The 20,525-nt window shown below is 44.1% G+C and overlaps 1 long non-coding RNA gene across 2 annotated transcripts; it reads left to right on the forward strand.

Annotated features, from left to right (window-relative positions):
* The first annotated feature begins 5,703 nt into the window (after positions 1-5,703).
* Positions 5,704-17,486, forward strand: LOC104866766. Of its 2 annotated transcripts, none has more exons than XR_781539.2 (4): positions 5,704-5,767; positions 10,112-10,173; positions 14,960-15,032; positions 17,194-17,486. It is a non-coding gene; the product is annotated as an uncharacterized LOC104866766 (long non-coding RNA). The 2 variants fall into 2 exon arrangements; XR_781540.2 differs by lacking the exon at positions 17,194-17,486 and adding an exon at positions 15,410-15,596.
* The last annotated feature ends 3,039 nt before the right edge of the window (positions 17,487-20,525 follow it).

The following is a 20,525-nucleotide window of genomic DNA, read 5'->3' on the forward strand; positions in this document are numbered from 1 at the left end:
TTTGCCTTTGCTTGATTCAAGTGTGGAACAGATAATTTCCCATGCAATGCCCAAGGAGCTTAATTGTGTAAAAGATAGGGTGATTAATTTTTTCAGAAAGAGTCAAGCCTGTTCTTGAGATAACAGAGACTACAATTTCTTCTCCTCATGGAGTAAGAAGTTATCAGTCAATGCCTTTGTTTTCTGTGATCAAGGAAAGAAGATAACAGAATTAAGGTCTTAAATCTGAAATACGACCAAAGGAAGGGGAAAGCCCACACACTGGGCAGACCTGAAACCCACCACAGTAGATCCCAAATGTTGTGCTGGTTTAAGAAAATAATAACAACATGCTCCCACCCCACCTCCTGGTGGTTAGCCATTTTCCTTGCAGTTTCCCAGGTCCACTCATTTGGCAAACGTGGAGCTGGCCTTTGGCTGTGCGCTGGGCTGGTGTCTGAGTGTGGCTGCAGGCAGGTTTTCTATAAATCCCCTCTCCACGCAGCTCGGCTGCTGAGGGGCTAAAGTCAGACCCGGCTTTCTGAGGCTCCAAGCAGGTGTTCCCAATGGCTTCGGCTTCTCCCTCCCACGGATGAGCGGCCCAGCCTGCTCCCCTGGCACAAGGCCAGCTGAGCAACCGCTGCCAGTTCCGCATGGGCTGTCCAGGCGAGTGTGGCTGCCTGAAGAATCCTGACAGGATTCGGGCTCTGTCCTGGCCTGGATGAGACACAGGCAGTGCAGCACAAGAACTTATTTCTCAGGGTGTGTTCCGGGGACCAGAGGTTTGGTCCCCTCTGGAAGCTCGTTGGCAGTAAAGAGTCTCAGGCCTGCTGAGTCCCAATCCACCTTCTCCCCTAAGCCCTGGAGTGTTCCTGGCTCCCTTAAAGTTTGGAAAGCAGGGGGACCAGGGAGCCTGGGCCTCCGACAGTCAGTTCCTAGCCATCACACCCAGAAACAGCTGTGTGTCCGAGTGTGCAGGGAAGCGAAATGTTTTAGCACAGCATCCTGTTAGGTAGGGCACAGTTTCATTCTCCTTCCCTGGTCTTTCCCTCCTGCCCCTGGCTCAGCAGTGCTCTTTGCCTGCCCTGTGCCTGGTCCTTCCTGCCCCGCAGTCAGTGGCCAGCGTCCCCTGCCAGCCTCAGTCTCCAGGCTTCTCTCTCCCACTGGAGCCTCGCTCCCTAGGGCTGCTCTGCCAGCCTTCTGTTCTCTACTGAGCTGGAAGGGGACACACAGCTGCCAGCCGAGGAGGGGCAGTGGCTCACACTCGGCGTTCCTGTTGGGTGTGGTGGAGGACGTAACGCTGGGCCGCTGGTTCCCGACCATGGCTACACATTGGTCATCTGGGGATCATTTTGGGGGCTCCATCCCCCCAGATCCAAGTTTCTCATTCACGTGGCCTTGGTGAGGCCTACATACCGATTTAGTTTTTAAAGTTCCTCAGGTAAGCAGCCAGTTTTGAGAGCTACCTGTCTTAAGGAAAAGAATCCAGGAGGCCTGTAAGGAATAGCTGAGAAAGACTTTTCAGCACACGTCAGATTAGAGTGACTCAGCCATCCCTTAAATGGAATGGTGCTAAATATTGACCCATATCTTTCACCTCTTCAGGTTTTTTCTTTTTTAAAATGTGGTGTGGAGTATTGAACCAAGGCTTCGTGGATGCTAAGCAAGGGCTCTGCCCAGACCCGTTGTTCAGGTTTTCCCCCAGAAATGCATGGTGGAATTAGCATCAAGGGAGAGATATTATTATTATTATTTTTAATTGCACTAGTGGGATTGGACCTTTGTACTGAGCAACATCCCCAGCCCTTTTTGGTTTTCATTTTGAGTCAGGATCTCATTACATAACCAAAGCTAGGCTCAAACTTGTCACCCTCCTGCCTCAGCCTCCCGGGGTACTTTGATTGCGGATTTTGATGTTATAGGTCACTTCTTTGAGACATCTTCTTTGTTCAGTTATTTAAAAACTTTTTGATAAAACTATTTCCTCTTACAAAAACTAATCTTTGAGCTTGCAGAATATTTGTTTAGTACCTAAATTATTCCATAATGTCTTTCTCTTGTTTTCAGCAAGCTACCTTTTGGAAAAGAGCCAAGCAGGTGTAGAAGCTTAGGAAGCTGGGGTGTGTGTGGGTGTATGTGTGTGTGTGTGTGTGTTCCGAAGACAAAATACATTACAGAAACTTTTCGTATAGCATCCTAATGCAGAAATTGAGGGACTGGGTAAGAAAGCCACACATATCAGATTCCCACATTGCCTGGTGAGAGCTCTGAAAACGATTCTGTGTCTAGCAGTGCACAGCGAATGCAGTTACCTTCCTCTTTCATCCATTTGCCTTAAAAGCTGCATTGCCACAAAATTTATAAACCAAATTCTCTAGATGCCGTGCAGTAAAAGTAGCAATTAATGAAAAGAAGTAAAACTCTTAATAATTGAGGTAAGTAGGGTTCAAAATAAATTAGTTTAGAAAATTAAAAAGTAATATAATAGGCATTTATTCTATACTTACTACATGTCCATGTGACTTTGCATATATTATTACATATATCTGTAAAATAACTATGCATAATTATTTTACTGAATCCTCTTAAACTCCCTTAAGTGGATTTTATTATCTTCCTTTGGTGCTTAAACAAACTAAGGCACAGAGAGGTCACAGATCTTGCTCAAAGTCACGTAGCTAGTGATAGAGCTTGACTTAAAACAAGTAATCTGAATGCAGAATTTGCACTTTTCACTTGTGCGCTATATTCAGTATCAAAACTTAAGGGATTTGGACAAAACCATAAGCAAAGAAAAAACTATACTTCTCATTTGCTATTAATTTCTATTTTTTTACAAATGGCAATAAGGGAATTAAGTTTTTAAAGACAGTCTGGTTAAAGCACAAAACAAACTCAAGGAAAGTGAAAAAAAAATCTTAAAAATATATATAAATTAGTAAGTGAGAAGAAATGCAAAGTAAAGAGTCAGATCTTTAGAGAGAAACAGCCATGAATGCATAAAAAGCATTTGGAAGGAGGGGGTGATTCTCACAATAAAAGAACACTGAGGCTTTGGTTGGGCACACTTGCAAATCTGGGTGGAACAGATACTTTGTAAGGGACATCTAAGGTACCAAGAATGGAATGTAGAAATACCAAACCCAGTCAGCCATATTGTCATGTAAATCCTTTAAAAAGTTAATTTAAAGTTGTCTTTCATTTTTAAGTTTAACAACTCTTGACTATGGGAAAATTCTTACACAGTTTCAAAGAATTGCAATGTCTGGATCCCAGAAAGGCACCGAGGGCAATCCAGTCATCTTAGAAAGATAGCACAGCTCCAGCTTTACAACCCAAGGAAGGCTAGAGGGAGACGAGAGACTGAAAGGTTGAAGAAAGAAAGCAGTGGCAAAAGAGGGAGGAGGAATGTGGAAGGTAAGAAAAACGGGAGAGGAAAAAAAGGAGAAAATTTACTCCAATTTAAGTTGTAAATATAGTGGTAAAAAGCTCAGTAAAATGTTAAGAAATGCAACCCTTTATTATAATATTAAGAGTGTAAAAAAAATCAATGGATCAAATTGAGTATTTTTGTAGGCATATTGAGTTAGTTTAAGGTTGGCTTCTATTATTGAATCTATTGCATTCATTGTCCGGAAGAGGAAGATCTCAGATAGTTGCTTCCTGACAACAATATGTCTAGAAATAGGAAGGCGCTTCGTTAACACGATTATAAATATCTGCCTCAAAGAAATACACAAATATTTTTAGTGGTGCAAATGTAGAGCAGAACTTTTCAGGTTGTGGTCTCTAAAATGGTAGTCTGTCTGAAATTAAAAAATGCTCCTCAAAATTAAATTTCTGCATGAAATAAACTTTGGCAACCTTTCCTACTGTGACCTCCCCTGGAAGTTTCATGGCCACGTGTACGCAGAGTTTATGAAGTATTACCTCAAATTTGTAGGCCACAGAACCCTTTCCAGATAATTTCTTGGAATTTGTATTCCACAGAGGACATGTTGGTAAATGCTGAGTTAGAAAACATCATAAGAAGAAATTCCATAGTGAAAATAATATACCTATAAAATAATTAGGAACAAACTGACCTTAAGTATCATACATGCTTTATGGAAAGAAAAATACAAATTTTTCTGAGAAACTCTGGAAAGATTTGAATATAGAGAGATTTATTCTCTAGTCTTAGATAAAACAGTTTAATTTTATACAAACATAAGTGCCCCCAAATTAATTTTTAAATATTTTGAATGCAAGAGCCAGTTTTGTTTTCTAATTTAACAAAATGATTGTACAGTTCATGTGATAAAATAGTCAAGAAACCCAAGAAAAAATGGATACTCTCGCCTATTGAAATTCCTTATAAATTAGTGATGATTCAAGCAGCATGGATTTGGAGTAAGAAATCTGAGAGATCAACTAATGGAACACTAGGCTCAGAAGCAGAGACAAAGAACCTGAACACATTCAGAATGCACTCAAACAGTGCCAACTTCTGAAGTACTACTGTGGGGTTCGAATCTCACTTGTGCCTCTTATTGGCTTTGTTGTTTTGGGCAAGTCTATAAGCCTTTCTCAGCGTCAGTTTCTCATGTATAAAAGTAGAACTAACCCTAGTACTTAAAGAATTCACAAAGAAATAATGTTAATAAAATACAATGAAATTGGTACATGGTAAACATTCAATTATTATGGAGAAAAATCAATAAATTTGACTATATAAAAATACCAAATACACACACATATATGTATATGTAGGCATAATTTTTAAAAGGAAATGGAAAGAATTGCCTGGTAATAAAAAGATGATAAAAAGTCCTGTACAAGGTAATTAGTTTTAAAATTCTCAAAAGATACAAAAATATTTAAAAGAGCAATAAGTATACACAAAATGGAAATATAAAAGGACCACAAATATATAGGAATGCATTTACTAACATTTAGAGAAATGCAAATTTGAGCAAAGAATGATTTTTTTCTCATTTAAAATTGTTTTAAAAATTAATGATTCCTAGCATTAGGAGAAAGAAGTACGACATGCACTGCATTACTGAGAGTATAAATTGTTAGATACGACAGAAACCGTTTGGAGGGAAAATTGATAAGTTGTATCAAAACATTTGTGTGTGTGTGTGTGTGTGTGTGTGTGATTCTGGGGATGCACCTCAGGCCTTTGTGCATGGTACACAAGTGCCCTACACCTGAGCTATACACCCAGAGCCCCAAAATTGGTAACCTCATAATTAATTAAAGAGATCAGCCTGAAAGTGGGACAGAAATTTATTTACAAGGAACTGAAGCGGTGTTGTTAAAGCTGGAAACATCTGAAATAATATCGGGTGACATTTCCATGATATACTACCATTAAGTGAAAAGGTTGTAATGTTATATTGCAGTATGTTCACTAAGAAGAAACAAAAGGACATACAAAGACTGAAAGTACCCATGTCAAATACGTAATAAAGATTCTTTCTGCACAATGAGGTAAAGACGCTGGTTTCCTAAAATGTGATGTTTGGGTTTTTGTTATGGGTCAGATCGACAATGTTGCCCCAGAGGGCTCATGCACTCATGCACTCAGAGGCAGGGCTCTTGGAAAGTGACAGAATCATGGGGCTCACAGCTGAGTTACTGTTCAGAGGTGGTGCCTGGCAGGAAGAGGAGGGCCCTGGCTGTGACCCGGAAGCATTTATGGCCCTCTTGGCCGCTGTGACGTAGACTTCTTCCCTCCCCTGAGTCCCTCTGCCTTTCTGCTCTTACCCTGGAGCCAGCCAGCGAGCCGTGGAGTATAACGGTGAGCCAAAATAAACTTCTGCGCCTTCAAATTGTGGATGTTGGGTATTGTGGCCCAGCAATGAGAGTGTTACTGAGTTTTGTTTTGGTTTGGCTTGGTTTTTGCTTCTATTATTATTATTTTTTTAATGTGGTACTTTTCTGAATTCCTCAATTTTGCCCAATAAGAAAACAGTGAAAATGCATTTATCTTTTTAAGGGGGAAAAACTTTAAAACTGGTATAAAGACAAGAGAGAAATTAGGTGACTGTGCTATACAGAATGAAACCTACAGTTTCCCATGCAGTTATGATACATGTTATATGCAAAAAATCTACGATTCTACACGTGTGGCTCTGATAGTAGTAACCAATTTCTTCTCCATGACTGGCTTAAAGTAAAACATTTATTACACACACACACACACACACACACATGCACACACACTTTAGTCAAGAGTGTCAAAGAAAATGGTCTGTTCCAGTGTCAGTGGAATTCTAGTGCACTGTTGGACGCCTTCTTTCTGGTTTTTCTATTCATCCTTATTTTGGTTCCAGCCCAAGTCAGTCTGTACTATTACTTTCTTTTATTGCTAATTGGAGATAACGCAAAGCCTTTTAAATCACATCTCAGATTTAAAATACTGTAAGTCTTTGTGAACTCCACATGAAAAGTTGCTTCCTCAACAAGGCTTTGAAAACCTCCTACACCTGCTAGTTTTAATTAGGAAGAGCCTCTTCACCAAAGACTGGGTTCCCCAGCTCTCTCTGTCTTCTGACTCTTTTCTCACCAGCTACATTTTGCCTGGTGCCTGAGTGGTGAGCAGGCTGACTATTCCCAACCCAACCGATACCCTGGGCATGGAAATAGCTGGGGTGGAAGCAGGCAAGACTACTATTTATTCCCTACATATGCAGGTTATATTTGAAATTTGCTAAGTAGAATTTTACTGGCCTATGCTAGCAGCACTGTGATAATGATAAAAATATGCATTAGGAAGTACTGGAGGAAAAGGAAAATGGGAGATCTTAGTTTTTTAACATTAAATTTTGGATGACATGGAGCTTTGTTTAGCAGGAGCAGGAAATTGTTTAAGCATGTTCTACACTGATAGGACTTAAGGAACGAATCTTTGCCATATTATGTTGGGTGGGGAAAGATAGGTGGAGGGAGATAATTGTTCACTGTAACAAACGTGTGGCTGTTCCATGACAAAGATGCCTGAAATTCCAAACTGATTAGCACATAGCTAACTGACACTCTATCCACTAAGTGTCCGATCTACTCTGTAGTAGAAGTAGACTAGGATAGAAGCTCTATAAAGCTTGACCTGTAAAGCTCTGTAAGTGTAGGGGTTTGGGTCTGTCTTACTGGTGTACCCTCCCAGCACCAAGATCACTGTTGGACATTGAGCAGCCTCTGAAGAAATGCTTACTGACTGAGACAGTGCAGTTCCAGACAACTCATTTCACATGCTTATTATAAACAACCCTTCTCTTTCCTGGGATCAAAATGGCTGTGCTTTTTACACCTTCATTCTTACTGGTATCAATAACTGGTGTGCTGAATATTGAGTCCAAGTAAATAATTACATTCAGTACATTTCACTTTCGGAGGTAGGAAATCAAACTATGAAGTTTTAATTTGTGAAAAGGATTAAAGTAAAGCAGTTTCAATTCTTAATTAGTCAAATATTTTAATTAAGCAGCATGTTAAACAACTTCATTGGTAATAAGTGACCCAGGCCTAGCTTGATCTAGCACAGGCAAGGGGGGACGTTTTGGCTCATGGGATCCAAGGAAATGTAGAAGAACCAAAGTGTAGCGATGAGAAGCACGTGGGCCAGCCTTGTTGGCCCTGGATGCCAACACCACCTGGGATGTGGGTGGTTCATGCGCCGGCTCCTGAGCATTTGCTTCATTCCCATTGACTACAGATTGGCCTCTTCCACAGGGTGGGACTTGAGACCCAGTGGCTCCTGGGTTTGTGCTACACAGTTCTTACCACGTGAGAAAAACTGACAGTGACAATTATAAGTTTTAAATTGGTGGGAAGGGTTGTACTAGGTTGCTTTGATTAGGTCCCCACCCTTAGACCTAACAGCAATTTCCGGAAAGATGAGGTGATAGAATATGATATGATTTCCCAGTGCAAAATTTATGGGCAAGGAGTGGTCATTTTTGAGGAGAAATGAAGGGTGTTACCAGACAGTCTCCTTCTAGGGTGGTTTCCAGGTTTCATCTCAAACAAAGAATTGAACGAAACAAGCAAGAATGGTGGCAAAGTTTCGCATTTATTTGAGGTAGGAAAAGTTAAAAGTGTAAAGCAAGGGAGAACTAAAAAGTAAGCTCACTCTGCAGATTGAGTTTGGGACAAGTAAAAGATAAAAGAAAAAACAAAGTAATATAAAAGTACATCCTGGTGGACACAGGGTGGGCTAAGAGGTAGTGAGCTCTTCATGGTATCTGTGTCCTTTTATTCCTTCCATGCATCACAGGGACCCACAAAACTCCATGTATGGGGCCCTGAGAATTGTTGGGCTCATGTGTCCTGGGATCTGGTCACAGCTACTCCCCGAAGCTGCTTTGCCACACCCCACCTTTCATCCTCAAGGGACTCCTAGCAAATAATCTCATCCATGCTCTGCAGTCGCCTCCTGCCTCACATGAGGGCTGATCACTGCTTTTCTAGATAAACGTGTACATTTACCAAATGGCCTGGATGCATATGCTTACCCTGTGTCAAAAAGGAAAAGCAGAACAAAAAAAAAACAACAGTCAGCTGTTCAATCTTACATGGGCAGCCCCTGTGACAGGGGCTGACAGCCTCGGATATCATGTCCCTTGCAGGCCTCTGCCCTGAAATTTTTGATCTGTTGAGGTAAAGCATCCTAGATTAATGGTTCCTTTCTTCCGTCATCCAATTAAAGAATGAGTTTCAGCACTCCAACCTTTCTTCTCAAAAAGTCTAACTAACCTGTATACATTTTCTCCTGTTAACAACTACCCCAAAACCTGTCTTTCCAGAATATACTTCATTTCTCCTCTTTTAGTCAAGTATCTACCACCATCTCTCCTAAGTTTTAGAAAAAATAATCAGTTAAAAACATTTTTTAACCTCTTGATTTCAGGGAAGGGTAAAGAGGGGAAATGAAGAAAAGTTAAGAGTGAGGCTATTTAGAATAAGTCTAATTGTTATTTTTCTATCTAGATGCCTCCAAAAGTCTCACGTGCTCCAAGGTGGGGCTCTGGGAAGTGACTTGACGGTGGGTGTGTGGTTGAGTTCATCAGCAGATTAGTAATGGTGCCGGAGAGGAAGGGGCTGGGGGCCAGATTCAGCCCCCGGGACCACTCCTCCCTGACCCCATGGGAAACACCCCGAAGTGGGCTTCACGGCTGCCATAGGTAACTTCCCAGGCCCATCAAGGTGACAGCGAGCTTAACTGTCATATCTATGCATTCAAGTTTTAAATAAACACGTGCTTCTGGCATCTTCCCATACCTGTTTACCTTCACAGTGTCTCTCAACGTTACTCCCTGCAGTGTTTCACGTCATTACCCCTATGAAAGCTTCATCATTACCATTTCTGGATTCTTAGCCTATTCATCTCTTCTCCACAATGAGTTAGGAGACATGAGCAGGAAACCTCCTACAGTAGTCTGTCCCTTCATCTTCCAGAGACGAGGGTTTCCTCTCTGCAGGGCCGAGTTCTGGGAAATGGTTCCACGACTTCAGTGGTTCTGAGGACGAACACGGTTGCTGTCTGGTAGGTGGTCTTATAGGAGGCAGCTCTGTACATTTCAGAAGTTGAGAAGTTGAGTGGAAGACTCCACTGCACCACTCCCTAATCCCACCCCCATGGGCAATTCCTCCTCCCCAGCCAGCACAGAAAATGATCAAAAGAGACTCCCAAGACTATGTCAAAGGCAATTTAAAAAAAAAAAAGGTGAGAATTTGGGTATATTCAGAGTTTGTAACATGCAGTGTACATAGTTTGGGAGTCTCTTCAAAAATGCTAAAATAAAATAAAATATTACTGGTACAAAGATATGAACGTGGAAATTACTTTGAATACAAACAAAAAAATCACATTTCAACTTTGTTGCTTGATAGATACTAAAAATCTGACTGTATCCAGAAAAATAACAATGTTTATGTTTTGCCTGGCATGGTTCTACAATTTCTTTTTTTCATATCTGACTATTTATATTTCGCCTCTTTGCCTGGTAGCAATGTTTGAAGAGCATTTCTCTAGATAATTCAGGCTTCTAGTTGTGTGGCTTAGAACTCATGATTTACTCTCTAGAGAAGTCACAACTTGTTGGTTGTGAGACCCTTGTAACTTCCCCTGTGGTTTCTTTCTCAGGTAGTCTTCCTGGTGCAACTTTGGGGCCAAGCCCTGGAAGAATCCCAGCCCTTCACTCCCCAGTGAGTCCCCAGCAGTGTACCCATGAGAAAGCTGTAGCTGGTCCAGCTCCAAAGCATGCTCACTGCTTCCTGTTTGTCTCCCAGCTCCACCCTCTCCACAGCGTCCTGGGGGTTGGTAAGGGGGCTTTGAAGAGGGAGCAGAATTCCAGGTCCGGCTGATCTTTCTTGGGGACAAGTGTAGAGTCCACATTCTCAGGGGCAAGGGACACTGCAGAGAGGGTGGGGTGCATGGGGCTGTGCTGTCTGTCAGTCCATCTGCCTGGAGCTGCCGTCAGGCCTGTCTCAGAGGCTGACCTGGGGGCCAGTGGAGCGCTGTGCTCAGGGCTGTGCTCTCTGGTGGCTGCTGGTTCTACCTGTGCCCTAAGGCCCTAAGCAGGCGCCCCAGTAAAGTGCAGAGCTGCAGCTCCGGCTTCCCTCTGGGAAAAGATCTTGACCCCTTCTGAGCTAGTTGGCAGGTACAGTGTTGATGAAGACATGGAGGATCTGGTGGCAGAGGACACAGAGTGAGCATTCACCAGTTGTCTACAGTAAAAATGCAAGGGTGACACAATACACACTTGTAAAGGTAACTGATTTCTGGAATGAGCAGAATTCAATTCAGTGGGGTTTGAGGAGAAAAGTTTTTGTGTTGTTTCCTGAAAATGAATGGGGAAACACTCTGTCAGGTTTCCTGCCCTGGGAGAGATTTGGGGCAGATTCTTGATCTTCTCAGGTCTCTTTCGTGCACAGTGAACATTCCTGTTTGGGAAACTCTTTCATTTAAAGAGTTACCTGCAAGCCTGAATTACGCAGACCCTGAGAAGTCAAAATGTATTTGAAGTTTGCTACAGTCATTAGGTAGCACAGCCCGATGTATGGCTACCTGTAGCCCCTCTGTGCACCCTGCCTTGGGTGGGTAACAGTACATTGTACGTAGTACAATAGAAGTATCGGCTCATGGGTGCTTCCCTGCACTCATGCACAATAGGATGCCCTTTCTAAAAACCTAAAAATGGAAGAGGTTCTGCGTTCTGAAATCTAACTGGTCCTAGAGTAGATCGGGACCAAAGGTATTGGCTAAGCGAGAGTTGGTGGACTGCCATTGGAATTGTCAATCTGCTCTAATATCAAAGCTTCAATTTCTCATCCAGTCCCAAACTTCGGCCCCTGGCCAGCGTAGATCTAACTTGCACGGTCTGGGCAGTGGAGGGGGAAGAGGGGCACAGTCTCTTGTGCTTGGTAATCACGCTTCCACGTTGTCTGCCTGTACCTTCCCCTTTTCCCCCAGTGACTCTGAGTCTCCACGCTGGAGGGAAAGGAGGAAGGAAGGCTGGGGTCCTCCGGGGTCCTCCCCTGGGTTCCTCTGGGACAGTTCTCCTGTCCCTGAGTGTTCCTGGTGCTGCCTATAGGAGGAAGTGTGTCCAAGGGCCAGGGAGGTTAGGCAAATCCTGCCTGGGTGGCCCAGGGTCCCTGATTAGAGTGAGGGGCTCCTAACACCTGTTGTTCTCACTTTGGATCTTCACTAGAAACAAAGAGATACCTGATGTTACATGTTCATTATCTCCTTTTTTTTTTTTTTTTTTTTTTTTTTTTTTTTTTTTTTTTTTTTGGTACCGGGAATCGAACTTGGGTCCTTGTGCTTGGGAGTCAGGTGGTCATTATTTCATTTTTAATGTGATTAACCTGGGAAGTAAGTATTGCCAGTTTTGTGCAGATAAGAATGCTAAGGTAACATAGCAAAGCAAGGATCAGAACTCACGCTGACTCTTGCCAACCATTAATTTCCAAAGAGTGAAAATGAAAATGCCAAGATTAAGGGGACAAAGATCACAAAGACTGCTAAAACAATCTGTACAGCAAGGAAGCCAGGAAGATGGGCTAGAAGGAACTGTGCAGCCAAGAATAGAATTGCTTCTTTGAAAGGCAAGGGAAATATTTGTCTCTGAAGAGTATGCTCACAAGAGCAGAAAGCGTGTGTGGGTTCTGAAGAACCACACTTGGATGGGAAGGATGTGATGAACTGAAACTCGGCAGCATGTCTTCTGGAACTCTCTGTTCCCACTCCACCACTCATCAAAACTTAGAAAAATCTGTAATCTTTAAAAGTCAGAAGTGGGTTTGAGATCCTCTGAGATGAGCTTAGAAGCTTCCATTGTGAGCAGAGTGGGTCTAAATTTGGAAATAAACTCAGTCCCACAGATTCATTATACAATTGGCACAATGAGGAGAGGAACTGAAAACTTCCCTTGTCTGCATTTCTCGCTTCTTCTGAGAAGGAGACATAACAAGAGAGGCTGACATTCTGGAGACACAGCCTCGCGGAGTTTAGGACGGGGAAGTGGGAGGCTTTCAGAAGGCGCCTGTAAACACCATGCAGATTAGCTGTGGGAAATGCGTGAGAGTCCCCGGCCGGCATGAAGGGAGACAAAGAGGAATATTCTCCTCCCACCAGGGGAGGAGAATGTAGGACTCTAGGGCAGCAATGAATGTTTCATTCACTCATCCACTCATTCAAGAAAGATTTATCAAGTTGAGATTTTGTTTGTTTTTACCAGTACGGGACACTGGGATATTGAAGAATATGAACTAAAACCTCACATGGGTGTGTCATGACAAACTGCGACAGGACTTTTTGCAAGAGGGTGTAGTTAGAGGAGCTGACCCACAGAGTGGGTGCGGTGCTTTCCCCGAGGAGCTCACACTGGACACGAACTCTGAGTAATGAGTGACAGCAGTGGCTAATGCTGATTAACCCAGCCATCTTCCAATTGCTTTTACGTATATAAATTGGTGTTGGCCTTACAGCGCCACCGTGGGGTAAGCACATGTTCTCGCCTCTCCCTAGTTTTCTCTTCATCCACTTTCTGCTTAGAGAAGAACTCTGGTGGGGAAGCGAGGCTGTCATGCCTCTGGCTCCTGTGTGACTCACGCAAGTTACCTCTCCTCGCTATGCCTCCGTTTCCTCGTCTGTGCGGCTGGGACCATGCTGCTACCCACGTGTGCTGGGAGAAGTGAGACAGACCAGTGAGGCTGGCGAGGCCGACAGAGGCAAGGCTTGAGTTTAGCAGCAGCAGAGTCCCAGTGTCTTCGCAGGGGAACCGCTTCCCGCCAAGCGGTGCTCACTAACTGAATGACTTGAGCGAGTGACAGGCAGCTTTGCTGCTCCACGGCTGATGGTGAAGGCCTCCAGGCGAGCGTTCTTCTCCAGCAAGAAACTGGTGCCTGTACAGTCTTGATTGTTAATTAGCATCTTCTCGGCCGCTTCAGTGGCAAAGCCTCTTGAGTGAGAGCAGAAGAAACAAGCGTGGAGAGCTAGAGGGTACATTTCGCACACTCACACACAAAAGTGAAGGTCAGGTCCCAAACCTGCAGTGTGGTGGTCTGTGTACTCCCGGGTGAGTCAATTCCCTCCACAAATCACACTGAAAGAAATACCGCACAGTGGTCAGAAAGCTGCTCAGTGCTGCTACGAAGAGCAGATGAAGTAATAAATATGAAATCTACATCCATCCCACCTAAACACACCCGATCCTATCCAAAATAATAAACACATAAACCAATCTTGTAGCCCTTACAGCTGCATGTGAAGTTAGTGAGCAGTGACTCCTTGACAGCTCACTCCTTCTAGCCCCTGTTCCAGCAGTTGGGGCCCCAGCCGCATATCCTGTTCCATCGGATCAGTTAGTATGAGACGCAGCCTCAGGAAGCCAGCACGGGTGTGGCTGACCTGGCACCTCCCTGGCTTCCATGCCAGAGTCCTCTCTTCCACTGTCCTTATCCTCATCCTTCAAGCTATCAGCAGTTGTCAGAATTTCTCCTCATCCAGGTGTTACTGCGTAAGACTCTACCCCTTCTAGGTGTATTTGTCAAGTGGATGGCTCTCCACAGGGAAAGACTGTCTCTACTGGCATTGGTGGTAGCTGTGAACTCAATATTGGCATTCTAGTTCACTTGTCTCTGTTTCTCTCTCTCTCTCTCTCTCTCTCTCTCTCCCCCTCTCATGCTTTCACTCACAGAACACCAGTGACTCCTCTACATGACCACCAACTCCAAAGACTCTGAAGGCAGGAATCTTATTTTAATTGCTGAGTCCCCCATGTTCATAATAGTTGCCTACTAAATATTTGTGGAGGAAATGAGTAAATGAATGAAGTGACCAGCATAACTATGAGTACAGTTCTTGGAGTAGTTGCTGTAGCCTTCTACCGCGATCTCCATGTTAAGCCCCTGTGATTTGGAACTTTGTGAGATCTCCACTTTCTCTGAAATTCATCCTCTGTTTCTCTGTAGTCTATATTCTGGGCCGGCAGGAATGTTTCTCTTCATGTGATGTTGTTCTTGGGTGTATCCTTATAATGCTTTCTCCATCTCGTTCATAATGCAGGTGCACTCCCTCGCTCTTCATCTAGAGTGAGGTACTCTGCTGGTCCCTGTACTCCCTGCTTGCCCGAGTAACCCAGTGGGACCACTGGAGTCTCTTGGTGCAGGAAAAAGTGGCCTCTTACCAAAGCTATTGTCAGCAATTCTTAAACGCATGTTATCTTAAACCAAATGAGAAATCTATGGCAAACACCTTGCTGTGTTACAGTAGTTACAATGCTCGGACAATTCAGACATCTAGAAAGAGTTCCATAGTTTGTTCTGAACCTCCAAGGAGGCAGCAGGATAGAAACAGCAAAACTTTGGGAGACAAGATTATCCAGATTTAAATTTCATCACTGCTACTTCCAGGGAAAGATAACTTTGCTCTCTACAGCTGGATTTGCTCATTCATAAAACAAATGTCATCATTCTGCCTTTTGTCTAGGACTCTTCGGTGCAAGCAGCATAAACTCCTTTCTCACGTGCAAGGTCAGATCCAGCTCCTCTAACAAATCCCGGTACGTTCGCCGTCACTCAGCTATGTTTCTGTCTCTGAGTATGACTTTGTCCCGGGGCTGCCTGACAGCAGGTAGAAGGAAAAAAAGGCCACCACAGTCCCAAGCTTTGTCCTTTATCGAGCCAATCAAAACAAAGAGATTCTTGTTCTACCAGTAGGGAAAACTCACAGGCGAAATCTCCTTAGTCCAGCCTGGATCAAGTACTCACTGTGGCCAGAGGGTTTCGGCTTGGTTGCTGACAGCTCCCCGGGGCTCACACTTCCCCCACAGAAGGGGTGCCGGCAGGTGAATCTGCGCTCCGTACAGCGTTGGAAAGTGGTCTCGCACACGTGTTTGGTATCATTTCTGGCCGCCCCTTTCTCCCCCACCTTTCTAAGGTCACAGAGTCTCAGTGACCGACTCCACAACGAAGCATGAGTGAGTGCCCCGCCCCCACCCCGGGAAATGGCATCCCAGACACCGATGTGGCCAGAGATTTGAACACCAAGGCACTGTTCGTGAGGACCTTTGCATCCCTGCACGAGCCCTTTTGCACCCATCTCCTGTTCAGATCATCTGGAATTCCCCCCACTTTCAACTGGGTGATACTGACAGAGTGTAAATGTTCCAGGACAGGAACATTCTGCAACACTGCCTCTGATCTAAGATCCCCTTTCTCAAAGTATATTTTCTATAAGATTTGACCTTCCATTCTCACCACGCAGTGCAAAGACAATCAGCTCCCCATGCAGATTTTCATGCCTTTGCGGCTACCTTGTAAGTGGTGGAATTATTAAATATGGAACATCTTACGGTTTGCTGTTGAGAGACTATAATGAGCAAAGCTTTGTCTGTCTGTTTGTTTGTTTGTTGTTTTTTTGAGACAGAGTCTCACTATGTAGTTGAGACTGACCTGGAACTCACTATGTAGTCCAGGCTGGTCTCGAACTCACAGCGATCCTCCTGCCTCAGCCTCCCGAGTGCTGGGATTACAGGCATGTGCCACCATGCCCGGGCCAAGCAAAGCTTTGTCGATGTGGTGAGCACCTTAGTTTTTAGGGAAGGGGATACATGGGGTGCATTATTATGCCTCATACACTAAGAAGTGGAGACCATTTATGTTCACTAACAACAAAGGTTGTGTGGTTATTGACACTTCATTTTCCAAGGGGTCTAATAACCTCCCTGCCAGTGGTTATTGGCTGTTCTGGTGAGCAGTGCGATGTGGGTCTCTCTGGAAGGGCAAGTCTCACGTGTTCCTGAGTGGACAGGCTCTGTGCGGGGCAGCAGTAAACATCATAGGAATTGCATTGGTATCTCCCTTCTTAGGGAATATGGACTGTGAAATGCAAGGGAGGCTATGATTACTGAGGATCCTCAGGGTCGCCGTGCCTAAATTGGTGGGAAGGACAGGGCTGAGAGCCCCCTGGGGCTGAAGATGACGTTCAGTTCATTTCTCCACCGCAAACATCCAAATTAGATAAAGCAGCAATAGCGTGGATTCATTAAGCTCTGCAGATGTTAAAGCCTGACAAGGTGGCCACATTGTCTTATTTCGGTCTCACAGCAGCTCTGTGGGTAGTTTTACTGTTCTCATTTTACAGACAATGAGACTGAGGCTTAGATAATTTAAGTAACTTTCCCAGTATCCCACATCCAATAAGCAGAGGGTGCAGACCTTGAACTCGGGCAGTTGTTCCTAGAGCTTTCACGACGACACCTTAATAACTTCTGGATCAGAGCCGGAGGAATTTAAGATACTCAACCTGTGAGAAAATTAAATACAGGCGAATACACCAATAATGGAATTTCCCAAGCTCTTAGTTTTTCTTTAAATATAGTTCTGGTTTAGGAACAGGCTTTTCTTGTCCCCTGGCTTCTATTGCCTCCTCATTTGTGTTTTCAATAAAGATAATTAGGGTCATCATGGTTCAACCAGACCTTCTTATTCTTAATTACACTGCACCTGGAAACCCGAAAGAATGTACAGATTCATCTCAGCTTCCAGCCAGTGCTTGCCGAGGTCGGCTTTGCCCTCACGAGACAAACGGTCTTTAGTGAAGAATTCAGAAAGTTATGCATTGGCCAAGTCCAAGTAGTCTAGCAGTTAAAGTGAGTTTCTAGTTCTCAGTCTGTCAGACACACAACACTTGTTTCTCTCTTCAAATTCTTGCTGCTGTAGTGCTGGCAAAGTGCTGAGAAATTCTGCTGATCAGGAAGACCTGCAGACATGCTCGAGATATATGAGGCTCGCGTGACTTTTCCTTCATCCCGACCTCAGCATAAGCCTCCTTGGAAGCTCAGAACCAGGCAGCCTTCTCCCTTCACCCTGAGGCTGGTTCCCCACGAGCTGGAGTTGAATTCTTCTTGCAACAGTGACTGTCTTTGGGCCACAGCCTCTCCCCAGGAGATGAGCATCAGCTGTGTGTGGAGAAGACCAGGAGGCAGATAATTTTGTCTGTGTCATGACATAAAAGATACGACATCGATGCAACTTGAAGTCTTAAAACTTTTTTTTCCATTAAAAATTTAAGAAGAATGCTCTTGTTATGAGTGTCATTTAAAAATGGAGGGCTATGGCCACGATTTGAAAGAAACTGAGGCACCGAAGTCCTGCTGTTGTGGGCTCGGTGGGAGTGTCTGAATAATGCCGCAGTGAAGGGGGACAGTCCACAGCGGGTCACTTCTGGGATCAGGTGGGGGCCTGGGGCACTGAGCTGCTCCCATCTGAAGGGGCTCAGAAGTGCAACTCCCAGGAGACAAGGAGCTAGCCCTTCCTCCAGAGATAAGCATTCCTGAAGGGAAGAAACTAGGTGGAAAGGAAATAGGTAGCCTTTGCTAAGGTAAAATGGCTGGGTGGATGTGTATGCCAAGCCTCTCCTCCAGAGGCAAAGGTCTCCGGAGGGGTATGGAGGCTCAGACCATGGCAGGACACTCTTAAGAACTTCTCCCTTGTCAACTTGCTAGCAAATTCCATCTTAGGGACATCCTAACTGTGAGAAGAGCCTGGTGCCTTGGACCCCCAAACCCTTGGGAAGCCCAGGCCGAGAAGGCCCTTCCCACACAGCAGTGGTGAAGCAACCTCAGAGTGGATTCGCAGCGCTGGGGGAAAATGAAGAGGTAGTGTTGATGCCTTTCACCTATCGAATGTCAAGGAGACAAAAAGAAAAAGAAACCCGGTAAGAAGCCTGAAGCGCTCAGGAATTCAGGGTTTCCTAACACAAACTTTGGGAATGTTGAGTCAAATGTAAGAAGCCATTTGTTATCTGGATACCAAGTCCTTAGATGAGGGAAGAGATTTTTGTTGTTATTGCTGAATTTAAACATGGAAAATACCATTTTCAGTGGAGGACTGAAGATGAAAATCACATTACAGCATCCTACCAGGAACTCTTAAAAGGAAAAACAAATCAGAAAATTCCTCTGCCTACCAATAAATAAATAAATAAATACATAAATAAATAAATAACAAAAAACTCCCATGCATCAGGCAAACCTTTGAATGTTTTTGAAGAAAACTTGTATTGCCCTGGTACTCTAGGGACTATGCCTTTACTTGATGTGAAACCTGATCTAACTTGAAAGAACTGATCTACTTCAAAGGAAAAGCTAGTCCTCTCTGATTTTGCCACTTTAATTAATGAGAAATAAATAATAAACTTTTTGCTTCAAAAGAGCTTCCTCATAATGTAAAACAACTTTTACCTGTAAGGGGAAGAATAAGGAGGGAAATAGCCCCACGTGGAGATTAAAGAAAGTCTTTCATGCTTGCTCACTTTGGCAGCACATATACTAGAGAGTCTTCATAGTTTGTAATTTGTGTGCAACACGGTGAAGGACATGCTGGTTCCGGGAAGGGTTTATTCAGCCAGATTTTCATTCAGGGTTCAATATTCACCCAAGAAACACTTACTGACACCTACTCTTGAGTTAAGACATGAAGTTATGACATCCCTGCCAGGGTATTTATTTCATCATCCAATATAGCTTTGAAACTAAAGATTTCAGTTTTTTTTTGTTTTGTTTTGTTTTGTTTTGTTTTTGGTACCGGGGATTGAACTCAGGTCCTTGCACTTGCAAGGCAGGCCACCGAACTGTTGAGCTAAATCCCCGGCCCTAAGATTTCAGTTTTAAGATTATGCCATGGTGGGAGAACTTAACAACATAGCACATTCAGGGACCACCCCCCCTTAAAGGCTGTAATGATGGAGTTACATAGAAAAATGTCATTCCTTTCATGAGATCATAATCAGGAATCAAAAAATGCTCCTGCTTCACCATCAGAGCTTAGTCCTGGTGACCCAAAACTGAAAGAAAAGTTGTAACTTCTAGCCACTGGCATAACATAGGGTGATGGATTTATGTTAAAGTCACGGCGGCATCCCCTGAGACACTGTGGGAAAGAATAGCCTAAGAACAGGAGCCTGGTCCGATCTGCTGCAGCCCCGACAAATGAGGTCCTCACTCCTCCCCACAACTTGTCCCGGGCGTGTGCTGCCTTAGCCTGGGAAGTTTCCACCTGGCTCTACCCCTGAACTATACTGACTGCTGCCATTCAGGGCGTGCTGTTGTGGGCCACAGCCTCATGGAAAGTTTACAGAGCTCTGTGAGGGATGGGTCATCACACCTCATCCAACTCTAGGAATATTTACCCAGCTGATAGGTAGCAGATTCACAATTTAAATTCAGAGCTGACCAGGTGAAAACAATGTGTCATAGTGGACACACCTTTTTTTCCACATCATGGCCCTGTCTCCACCTGTAAAAAGGAACCTAAGGAAGGCCTCCTTCACACTGTTGTTAGAGAGCAATACTTGTGATGTTGTAATAAACTTGAAAAAGCTACACTGTGAAATGCCATAGTGATGTGTGAGATTCTGAGACACTATTCAGTGAATGAAGAGTCCTAGAACATGGGCTTAGAAATAAGATCACGGTTAGTTTATTCATTCATCATCATACCCTTGGTGTTTTGGGTCTTCTTTATGAAAAAAGTGGGCCTGGATTTTGCAGGTCATATAAAAGATTAAGCCACATCTATTATCTCGGGATTGCAAAGCACAAAAGAGGAAAGCCCTGAAATTAATAATTAAACTTCTGGACAGTGCTAGGAAGGCGGCAAAAGCGAAAACAAAACAAAAATGATCCCCCCCACAATAAATCTCAAGAAATAACTCTGTAAGGTAAAGGGAAACTTCTAGACAGTCCCACCAAGATTCTCAGATACACAAAAGTGTGGCTAGGGGACGCCACTGTGTCCTTGACCAGCTGTGCGTCCCAGGGGACTTCCTGCTGTCCACGCGTCTCTTCCCTTCCACCAGGTCCCTGCCTCCCCTCCCCTCTCCTCCTGCCCTCGCGTTCTCCAAGCAGTGGCGGCCCTCGTCCTGGTACGCCATGCCCTTCCTCGGTTCCAGAGACTTTGCCTTTGGAGCCTCCTGCCTTCACCGTCCCACTTACCTTCAGTACGCGTGTTCCCTTGCAGGGTCAACATGCGCGACAAATTCCATTTCTTGA

The sequence above is a fragment of the Fukomys damarensis genome, unplaced genomic scaffold, assembly GCF_012274545.1.
Source record: "Fukomys damarensis isolate Sample0158 unplaced genomic scaffold, DMR_v1.0_HiC HiC_scaffold_31, whole genome shotgun sequence".
NCBI classification, from domain to species: Eukaryota; Metazoa; Chordata; class Mammalia; order Rodentia; family Bathyergidae; genus Fukomys; species Fukomys damarensis.